The sequence below is a fragment of the Trachypithecus francoisi genome, unplaced genomic scaffold (genome assembly GCF_009764315.1).
Source record: "Trachypithecus francoisi isolate TF-2019V2 unplaced genomic scaffold, Tfra_2.0 Lachesis_group2, whole genome shotgun sequence".
Classification (NCBI taxonomy): Eukaryota; Metazoa; Chordata; class Mammalia; order Primates; family Cercopithecidae; genus Trachypithecus; species Trachypithecus francoisi.
This window is the reverse complement of record NW_022681465.1, coordinates 170,737,817-170,749,616: the sequence shown is the minus strand read 5'-3', so window position 1 is coordinate 170,749,616 and position 11,800 is coordinate 170,737,817. Positions and strand designations below refer to the sequence as shown.

The 11,800-nt window shown below is 35.2% G+C and overlaps 1 pseudogene; it reads right to left on the bottom strand.

Annotated features, from left to right (window-relative positions):
- LOC117066132 overlaps positions 1 to 8,346 on the bottom strand; it is a 35,132-nt pseudogene extending 26,786 nt beyond the window's left edge.
- Between the last annotated feature and the right edge of the window lie 3,454 nt (positions 8,347 to 11,800).

Genomic DNA, 11,800 nt, shown 5'->3' with positions numbered 1-11,800 from the left:
TGTGGGGACTAGAGCAGACACCACATCCTTATAGAGCTTACAGTATCTTACACTTCTCTGCCACATTGTTCTTAGGAGCATCAATAAATTTTTATTTAGATCCTAATAGGTGTTCCTTTCTTAACTTATTTTCAATTAAAGCCATTTTCCCCTGTCCTGTCTTTATTATAAAGGGAGAATAACTATGCATTCTTATTATACCTCTTTCTTTCTACTGGCTAAGAGTTTCTTGTAAGAAAATCTGAGAGTGTCTGCCACAACCAATGCCTCATAAGTGAAACAAGAATCTGAAGGGCTCATTCCTCCAAATTCTGCTATTCGTGTGACACATAAGCCATAACAACATCGACAAATTAGCTACAAATGATTAGATCAGAAGCTGGTACCTAACTCAAGGGCAAACATGTCTAGGCTGGAAATGAAGAAGGCCACCAGTCCTTGAGGTAGCCTGGCCTAAATTCTGCCTAATAGGGGTGTTCTATATATAACGGTGAAAAAACTGCCCAACCAGAGTTCGTCTCTTGGGCCTCTGACAAAGAGACAGTCACCAAAATGTGTTATGATGATGTTTCTCGGAATGCCTATTGTATACTTCAGTTATGGGAACAATCATTTCCAGGATAAGCCAAAGTTAAAAGCAGGGCAACACTTTTCACTTTTTGGTCCTTCATGGTTCTGTGTAGCTTTGCAGTAAACTTCTCTCAAAGGAATCCTGGGTAAGATTGTTTCTCATAACCCTATAGAGAGTAACTAATGTAAAGTACTTATAGATTTATTAATTCTCTCTTTCAAGGGTCCCAAAGACCCCTAGTTTCAGTATTTGTTAGAAGGACTCAGCCCCAGAATATAGTCATACTCAGAACCATGATTCAATGCGGGGAAAATATATGAAGCAAAATTTACAAAAAAAAAAAAAAAAAAAAAAAAGCATTTGGAGTGATGTTGAGAAGAAACAAGGCTCAAGCTTCCAAGAATTTTCTCACAATGGGAGCCACCAAGATATATGCACAGGCATTTACATTTTGTGTTCTGGGAGGACTTTTTAAGGGAAGAATGGAAGATCCTTGTGACCAGATTGGGGTATGACAACAATATGTAAAATAAAAAAGGGTATCAGATTTAGCTAGTTGGGTAACTAAGAAATGGTTGCTATTGATTATCCCTATTGAACTGTAAGAATAAAACAAAAAATCTTGAATGCCACGTTTCCAATCAGACACGTTCATATAAATTACTGACTTGTGTAGTTGCTTAGATTAATTGCACTAGGTTAACTGCACTAGGATTAATTGCATCAGCAGACAAACAAGAGCTGAACTATATTCTAAGGAAGAATTAAAATAAAACATTATGCATGAAGATTAGAATAGAAGCAATGTTAATGGCCTTTGCTGTATCATCTACTCAGCTTGGAAAGCCTCACTTTTTCCACTTGGAGAAAGCCATGGGAGTATGTTTGGGTTTTAAACTATCATCCTGAAAGGGACATCATGGAGCCAATGGCACAGCTTCAATCTGGGTTTATGTTTCTTACCTCCACTCTGGTCCTTTATATTAGAATTCACTTCTCACTGATCACCCCTCTCCCATGTTACACCACAATGAGCAGGATCTTAACTCTCCTTATTTTCTTCTAAAACCCACAGAAAAGGTACAATTACAATTTTATCGAATACTATTCTTTATCAATTACTATTTTATATAAACTTTACAAATTATAAATAATAAAATGAAAAATTAGAATTTTTAATTTGGACTCAATTGAGAATTACAAACACATCTTATGTTTCATTTTAAACCAATAAATTAAATGCTGTCTGAACAACTGCAAAGGCTTCTGTTGCTTTCTAAATAAAGAGAAAACCACTAGCAGAGGAAGATTCTCAGACTTAGCGTTTACCTTTTGGTTCAGAAGTTAAGCAATATCCATAAGAACAATTAAATAACTTCAAGGGTGCTACCTAAACTTGTGCTAACTAGGTTTGGATTTACAGTCTTAAATTCTTCCTAGCAGGTTTATAATCTTGACTAGTCTTAGACATGTGTACCATGGAAAAGCAACATAAGGAGCTTATAGAGATATAATTGCATAAAAGAAATCTTAAGTGGCAATGACTAATAACATTCACTGAATTAAAAAAAGAAAAAAAATCAAAACCTGATTTAATTTCATCTACCAACTCAGGACAACAATTACACTCCCAGAGTTTTTAAACCATTGAACAAAACGACATACCAAAATAGTATATTTTTCTTAATAATAACCATAGATATCAAGGTAATAAGAGCTATTTTCTATTTTGAAAATTTTCATGTGAACAAGCAAATAACGAAGTGACTTAAAGGGTGAATTTTAAAAATCTCTAAGGATACAAGTTCGAGTAATCTAAAGCTTTACAAAGCAGTCACTTGAAGCTAAGTGACTTGATCCATTCACACGGTTAACTGTGAAGTTCTCTCCCTTTCATTTACTCAGCATACAATTCTGGAGTGCCACATTACAAAATCTAAAATCACATTGAAATAACACACACACTGAATAAAAATAGACCATGATTTTATTTTATTTTTTTTCCTGTCTGTGTAGAAAATAAGTTTGGAGCACAAGTAGCAATTTCATCTTTTAAGCAAATACTATAAAACTTTGGAAGAAGAAGAAAGATATGGCAAATAATCAACAATTACAGATGTTAAAACTATAAATGGCTATTCAGTTTTGGAAGTAAACTATTTTACATCTCAGTTTCGTTGCAACTAAAATTAATACCAACTCCACAGCTCACATTACACAGGCAAAAAGTATTGCTCACATGCTCTAGATGCCACCTCCTAAACAGTTTCCTGGAAAATGTAAGAGAGTACTGGGATCTGTTCATTGCCATTGTCCTCACTGCCATAACTCATTGCTGTCAGAAGGCACCACTGTGGTGCACTGCTTTTCCACTGCACCAGGGATCCAAGTCCACAAAGAAGGGAACCTCGCTCTCTTGGGTAATAAATCACATCAACTGGAAGAAAATGAAGAAGTAAATGTGGTTTTATAACTATTGCTGGAGTTATTTAGTATATTAAATACAATGATGAAAAGGATATTTTGTGAGAAGGAAACAATATGAAAAATATTGACAGAATGTATCTAGATACCGAGACAGCTTAGACTTATATGAGATGTTATACACCTAAGAGTGAAAGCCATAGGAAAAAGACAAAAGGAAGAGAACTTAAAGTGACATTATTTATTTTATAAGATCTTTCTTTTATAGGTCTCTCTATAGTAAAAAGTTTGAATTTAGGCAAAAATTTCTCCCCAAATCACTAGTTATGAAATCTCTTCCCAGTGGATCTCATTCTCTTCTCAATCTAGAAGTATACTTATTTTACTTTTCTTAGACTTCAGATCTCTTTTAAGCATAGTTGTTTCACATTTCTCAGTTTAAAATGACTATCTTTGACCACACACACAAAATTGGAATTAGTTTTTCTTATCGGTGTCATTACTATATGTTCAATTTCTTGTAAGCAAATAATCTAATAAGTGTAGTTTGTTTTGTTTCAAACATGTCTTTACAACCCTTTAAATTATTTTTACATGCTTTTCCAAAGAATTAGCTTAATTTTGGCTTTTTCTTTCTCAATTATTACAATTATATTGTAGCACTCCTTGCTCCTTGACTTTAATTATGTGTTACTCTTCCAATTTGTCTATGTATTACTTCAATTGCAAAATACCAGGGAGTTCTCTATAGACATTGCAGATTCTTCAGATGTCTCAAAATATATTCATCATTACAATATAATTTCCATGTGCAATTAAAGTACATAACTTCCTCTCTGAGACTAACATTTTCTTGGAATTTCACCTCTGAAAAATAACTTTTTATTATCTGAAAACGTTTTGAAATATCATTTTGGATCTTAGACATCCAAAAGGATATTTCCAAAAAGAATATGCCTTGGTCTTTCGTGTTGCTCTTGTTCCAAGGTTCTGGTTCCTACTACTTCAGCAGCCAACCAGACTTTCCCTACAGATTCAAACTATGCACAGAGTAAGACTTCACCCTGTTGCTTCCTTGAAGTGATCCATACAGTCCCCAAAGACCTTGATTACATATGAAGTCCACGCCATGATCGATTGCTCTACACAAAGCACTCTGTAAATCACTCAGAGTGGCTTACAAGCAATCAACTAGAAAAAAATTAAGATAATTTCTCTATTTAAGATTTGAATTCTTACCCACTATATAAAAATAAATTTCCTTGGCTACACTTTTCCGGATATAAATACAAGGAAATTTATTACAGTAAATCATTCCACATAACTTGATTCACACATGATAGACTTTGAGTGCTGCTACTCTTGCCTAGCTCTGGGTCAAATATTTCCACTGTCAGCCTTCCCAGTTTGAGCCCCAAGAATGATTCAGTTCTAACCCTTCCTTTATATAGTGCTTGAAATGTCCCGTATATTTCCTTTATTATACGGAATCAGAAAACTGTGATTAAGAACTAGGTCAAACTATATTCTGCTGCAACCTTGGTGGTGTGTTTCAATCACTGATTCAGCAAATTAGTATCTATTACAAGAAAGGCCCTGTTCTGGGTACTGGTATTGTAACATCAAACAAAACAAAACAAATTTTCATCCTTAAAAAGTGTGCCAGATGTGGTGGCTCACACCTGTAATCCAAGCACATTGGGAGGCCGAGGTGAGTGGATCACAAGGTCAGGAGTTCAAGACCAGCCTGGCCAACATAGTGAACCCCCATTTCTACTGGAAAAAAAAAAATTAGCTGCGCACAGTGACAGTCATCTGTAATCTCAGCTACTTGGGAGGCTGATGAAGGAGAAGGAGAATTTGCTTGAACCTGGGGGCTGGAGGTTGCAATGAGCCGAGATCACGCACCACTACACTCTATCCTGGGTGACAAAGTGAGACGCCATTTCAAAAAATAATAAATAAATAAAGTACTGTTTAGTGGATTAAAAAAGACAAAAATAAGATGAATAGTTAATACACAATATGTTAGAAGGTAATGAGTGCTATGACGAAAAATAAAACATGAGGAGAAATATGACTCTAACAGTATTACTCTAGTGGTTCTGTTGGAAATAGATCAAAGGGAGAAAAGCAACATAACTCATTTGGCACCATTGCAATAGAATATGTAAGAAATTGGGCAGGGCATTAGCTCTAGAGATTGAGAGACAAAGACTTTTCATATAATTTGAAGGTAGAGTAACAGATTTTTCTGATGGATAAAGGATGACCAAAAAGAGTAAAGGACGCTTCCAAAGATTTTAGTCAAAGCAAATAGAAGAAGGGAAGTGCCTGTTATGGAGGGATAGGGTTTTGTGGGTGGTGGGTGAGATTATAAGCTTGATTTTTAAAATGTCAACTTAGGAATGGTCTATTAGATATCCAACAGGAGATATTTGGAAAGTTAGTTGATTACATGAGTCTAGAGTTGAGAGGGGAGGTAAGATATAGATATGCATGCTAGGTTAATGAGCTTGTATACAGATACTAAAGCCTTAAGACTTGAGATTTCCCAAGAGAGGAAATCAGTAGGAAAATAAATAAAGAAGTAAAGGACTGTATGTTGAGACAGTTCAATATTAAGAGATTAGAGAGATGAGAAAAAAGTCTATAAAGAAGATCAAAAAGTAGCAGACAAAAAAGTAAGGAGAGAAACAGAGCAATGTGATATCTGCATGATAAAACAATTTCAAGGAGAAATAATAGTAAGAAAAGAAAGAAAATCATCAGAAGTTCCTAGTATATCCATGTGGCAAATTAAGTTACCTGGTTGGTGATCACAAACTTAGTAAATTATTGTTCCCTCATGATTAAAGAAAAATTATGTAAAAGCAATTTCCATTTCATAAATATTTCTGTTCATTATTTTCCAGGATCTAAAGGGCAAATCTCAGCATACTTTGGGGTTGTGGCTTGAGGGTGGTGTTATTTTTCCTGAAAGTCTCATTTAAATACTTCTGTTTGTGCCAAGTGGAGAAAATTCCTTTTCAAGTGTCAATTGGCCAATATTTTTTGAAGATCTTTGGGAACCACATGCAATTTCAATTTTCAGGAAACTTTATGGATAATAAGCTTATTTTCTATGAATCCAAGTCACAGAATCCCAGCTTTCCTGGCCTTCGTTTCTGGCCTTTGCAATTAAACCTCAAGCCATTGGCTCAATGTTGCTTTTGAGAATAATCCATAGTCTGGCTTTCCAAAACCATTCTCCTTTAACATTCTGTTTAGTAAGTGTCTGTAGGCAAAGTACTTGTCATTTAGCTTACATTTATGACTCATAACCAAGAGTTAAAATAATAAACAGCTAGGGGCCTTTTTTAAATATTTATTTTGAATCTGATAGCATAATTAAGAGCCATTCTTTTAAAGAGCAGTCATTTTCATCTCTTTTCACTTATGTCAGAAACTCCCCGCCGAAATTAATCAAATGTTTACATGAACACTAAATTTTCTTCAGGGTCCAAACTAGAAAGTAATTATTAAAAAAAATACTTAATTTTTAATCTGCCAGGGTAATATTGACACATTTTTATATAAAATATTCCCAGATTAGCAAGCAACTCTACCCTGTCATCACACGTTCCAAAATGTGTTATCTATGACCCTGGTTCTCCTCCCAGCAAAGTCATCATTTTAAAATGCTTTGCATTTTTTCTTTTTGAATTTGCTAGAGGTTTCTTAAAGATTTTTGCAAGCATTCATCCAAGTATTGGCAAAATTTCTGTCAAAGGTCAATTTGAATGTCAGAATTTTAGTTCTGAAATACTCTTTGTTTTACATCTCAACATTAAATCAATGAAATACAAAAAAGTCAAGTACTCTTATAAAGGCTGCTCAAACTTATGTTCTCTCACCATAATTTTTTAACTCCTGCATGGTATTACTCCACAAAATATCATTGGCATTGCTCTGTAAATGTTTTACTTTCACTTAATAGCAATCAACAAATTATCAAGACACTAAAGCTAACCCAAAGAATCCAAATTTTGTGTACAGGACTTTTCTAAAAATAACTGGAAATCTCTAGGTTTTACACATCTATATATTTAAAGTTTTATTTTAATATGACTGTAAAACCGCCTAATTGGCTTCATTTTCTTGGATAAAATCAAACTTCAAACAATACATCTGCAGTGTCTCCTAGAGTTCCTCGGGAGACGTATTTCTCATTTACGATTTTCAAATCAAGAATACAAAGCATAAATATGGTTACATCAAAATGGCAATTAATTTTAATTTCTGTCTGATGCCATAAATATATATAGTTGAGAAAATTTAGTTTTCTTTTTCCAGTGAGGAAGGTATATGTCGTAGGTTAAAAAACAACAAAATCATGCAATTTCGGAACTTTAAGCATCACTCTTCTCTGTGCAGAAGGTAAAAGCTTGAATTATCAATTGTTTGGGAAAATTCAAGTGATAAGAAAAGAGTTTTGCTGGGGTGCAAGCAGATCTGCAGCAATCTGGGCCATGTGTTCTTTGCAGAAACATTTCTTGTATAAAATTTTTCCTCCCTGTATATGTACATTAGTGCTTGTTTTCAGACAGTTGTGTGTATGTATTCTTGATCAAGAAGTTACAGGGGATCAGAAGCAGAGAAAAAATAAACCACAGGAAAGGTCTGTTAGCCTGATTTTCTACTCAAGTATGTGTTCCTCTGCCGTGGTGACACCTCACATGTGATTGTATTTAAGGTTGAATAACTCAGACTTCAGTGGATATTCTAATACTAGATTATTGTATTGAAAGAATAAGACCAGACCACATCCCTAGAAGTAGAAATGAGATTTTAAATAAGAAGATTGAATATTCTGGACTGCTAGTAATTTAGTGACAAAAATGAAAATGAAGTTGTAGATCCTTCACTGGAAGTACCAAAGAAATGAATTGGTCTCTGAGGATCCTGGCAGTAGTTTTGAATGGAGATATTAAAACACTTCTGCAGGGTAAACTCACTTTTATCAAGGGACATCAGGCTAGCAAGCAGCCTGAGGAACATGTTAGGGGGCTTCTGAAATTTTGGATTATAGCTGGTGGTGTCTGCTTGTAAGTCACATTTAGGAGTCAAAGTATATTTGTACTCCACTTGCCTTCTATAACTCCCAGTCTTTCTGTATTTGATTAAAAGTTACAGCCTATCTTCACATACCTTTTTGAGTCAATGAGCAAAACTATGTGCCAATTTCGGGGAGAAACGTTTCTTGCAGGAGAGAGGGGCAGTGAGTTGAGAGGAATATACCTTGAGATGGCAGCAGGTAACCAGCAAGGGAGAGAGCAGTAACCATTGAAAATAGCAGAGCACTGGTCCATGGCTGGCTGACATGGTCATTGAATACAGGACTAAACTGTGGGACATGAAGAATTCCTGGGAAACTCTGCAACACTGAAGGAAGGAAACATGCTAAAAGACTAGATGCCGTGCATTCAAGTATGGAATAAGGACTTTAGCCAATTTGATTTGGACATGTGTTCAGTATAATACTTGCAATGAAATAATTCTACTGAAGTTTTCATTATTGACCTTTGTTTTTATGCTCACACAGTGGACCTGAGACTGCTATCCTTAGAATGCCTTGCTTGCAAGGTTGTCTCTTGGCAGGCATGTGTAATTATGGGAACACAGGGCAGAGGACCACAGGGTTGATGCCCAGGTTGCAGTCAAAAATGGCACTACCTTGGCATTATGGGTTGGTATCCCAAGTTTACTGATTCATTTATTTCTTCATTAAATAAATATGTATTAAGCCTCTCCAGTCTGTCAGACACTGGTTTAGGGGCTAGGTATGGAATAATGAACAAGACCAAGTCTTGTCTAACAAAATTTAGAAAATAAAGAATATTTTTAAAATATACATCTGGTAGGAACAAGGATTATGAACCAAATGGAAACAAGGTAAGAGAAATAATGGAGTACAGGAAAGTTGGGTGGTCAGAGGAGACAGCACCTGGAAGGGAACTAATGCTCTCAAAAAGGGCATTTATAACACTGACAGCTTCCTTCAAGGGTTTTGTGAGCATTGAACCTCTATGAGGAGACCAGAGTAGATAAGCAGGACATAAAAGCTTTCGAATACATGGAAGATCCTGGATAAACTCTGAATCAAACCTAGACTTTGGTGTCCTGGGTATGCACATGGGGGTCAGAGCCACTGGAATTTGAGTTATGGTTAGTCTGAATTTATTCTACATGCAGAATCTGCCAAGATGTAGGGATATTTAGACTACACAGTTAATGACAAAACATGCAAATAGAGTAGATGAGAAAGAAACTGATAACATGAAGCTGGAGCAAAAGTCAGAGATCACATCTACATTTGGAAGTCATAGGAACAATAGTTAAAACAAGAATAATGGTATATCAAAACGAGCAAGTGTCAAAGTTGGAGTCTTGAGGAATATTTATATCCAGATACTGGGGGAAAATGTAACAGAAAAGTAATTTGAGGAGAAGCAAAATAGAGAAGTAGAAAAAATACAGAAACAATATGAAAGTATTCAAAAAAGCAAGAGAGATTTGATAGTGTTAAATTCTAAAATGAAAGTAAGATAAATGCCAAGAAGAATTTGTTTAGAGGATATATAGAAACCACAAGAGAATAGCATTAGTATGGTAGAATCTGAAACTAAATGTTATGGCATTATAAAGGAATTCAGATGAAACAATTTTAGATCAGGTATCACAAACATTTAGCGAAGAAAGGAAAGAGAAAGGTACAATGGTTCTAACAGGTGTGTCCATGACAGAGCTTGCATTTAAACAAGCACTTATTAATTTTTCAACAAATGATAACTTGATGAGTGATTAAGATTTTGACATTTTCGATGAGAACATTCTTTGCAATTTTTGAAAGCAGAGTGGGAGGAGCCAAAGGAAAGAGAAAAGTTGAAGTTGCTAAAGAGAGGAGGAATAATCATGAAGGTAACATATGGAGACATAAGGAATTAGATCTAGAGTGTAGGAAAGTGTACACTTCCTTTGAAGCAGGAAGGATAGATACATCTCCCTTGATATTTCAAGTTGAAGATTAAGTTACATATAGGAGTTAATACTTGACAATTTCAGTGTCTTCTGAGAGACTGGAGTCAAGGTAACTAGCAAAATTTGTGGGCCTTAGGTGAAACAGATTTGGAAATGACTTAAGTATTTTTGAACTTGATTATACAATGTCAGCCCTACCAAAGCAAGAATATTCTATTTTAAGATCTATCCTACCTCTCCTCATTAAACTGCCACTTAAATATGTTATGAAAAGATGGGAGCCCCCCATACAAGTAATGGAGAAGAGATGGCAGGTTTACATTAGGCTGCTGTTGGGCAGGCAAAGGGGTGTGCAGGTACAGGTGCCAATTTTGCCTGCTGGTGGCTTTCTACTTGAGAATTCTGATTTGTTCCTCAACTTTCGGTTCTCACAACATAGAAGGCAATCTAAATTTACAGGTGTTCAAGGCATTTCTCAGTCTTTGTTGACCTTCTTAAACTCATACAAATGGCCCTGCATATGCTCTGGTGAAGGTGTTTAGAGAACCTCTTAAGCCCAATATTATGTGGGTGAATGAAAAATACTTATATACTACTAACAATTAAAGGATAGGCACATTTTAAATTAAGCATATTTTAAATGATGTTTTTCATTTATCTTAAATAACCTACTTTGACCTCAAATTACAATTTTATCCATCATATTTTCACTATGGAAACAACATAATAACTATATTTTAAACTGTGAATATGCAAAATTTACTTTAGTGACTCCAGAACGGAAAAAGCATATGAAAGCCTGGCACCCAGGGAGCAGCTTCCTTACATCCAAACACATGACTGTTGGAAATAAAAATTCAAAGGAACCAAGACAGCCAAGGTAAAGAAGATGGAAATTAGTATAAAGAGAGCTATTTCTGGAGAGCTGGACTAAAATATTAAATCTGTTTTCCCATAAAAATTATGCCATAAGTGACATCTAAAGATTTCTTGAGCAGTACTAGTTAATAAATGATTTCATAATAAGCTTTTTGGGGCCATCCTGATACTGCAACAACAGTTAATTATCCACCATTTCTGTGCAAAACCAGAAAGGCATTCCTAATCCCAAACAAATGACTGGTAAGTGATACAGCCCAATTACAAGCCATTTTGTGATAGCCCTTACTTACACTTTGGGCATAGCCAGTGGAAGACTGTAGCCTGTCTCAGGAAATGAGATGGCAAGTGGATTTCTTTCCATGCGCCAACCTCAATCAATTGGAGTAATGTGTTATAAAGTACCCTGAAATCGTGTTTTATCCAGACAAAAAAGAGTTATGCATTTTTTATATATTTCACAGACATGCTTGAGAGTAAGATACTACCATCCATTTTAGAAGATGGGGAAAAGAAACTAATATGAATAGAGTTTCAAAAGCTGGTACATCAGCATGAAGGAGAGGTGACAGAGAAGGCAAACTGAAGGGCTTTGTTTTATCCTATCTTAATTCATGTCAGTTTGTCTTAAAAGGAAATGCGTAAAAAGGTGTAGCTGGCAGGTGAAATGAGTGAGCAATTGTGAGAACTTCCACCCAGTAACTTCCTTGCTTGTATCTCCCAGATTGATAATGACAAGGAAATAAAGGACACAGTGAGGCAACTAGAGAAGAAAGAAAGAAGTAGCAATCTAACAGTTCCCAAGTCAGTGCAAAGAGAAATTAAATTAAATTGCCTAGAAGTCTCAATTAACTGGAAGTCTCAATTCTAGTTAAAAACAATTTTTAAATGAAGGAAAACAATGGC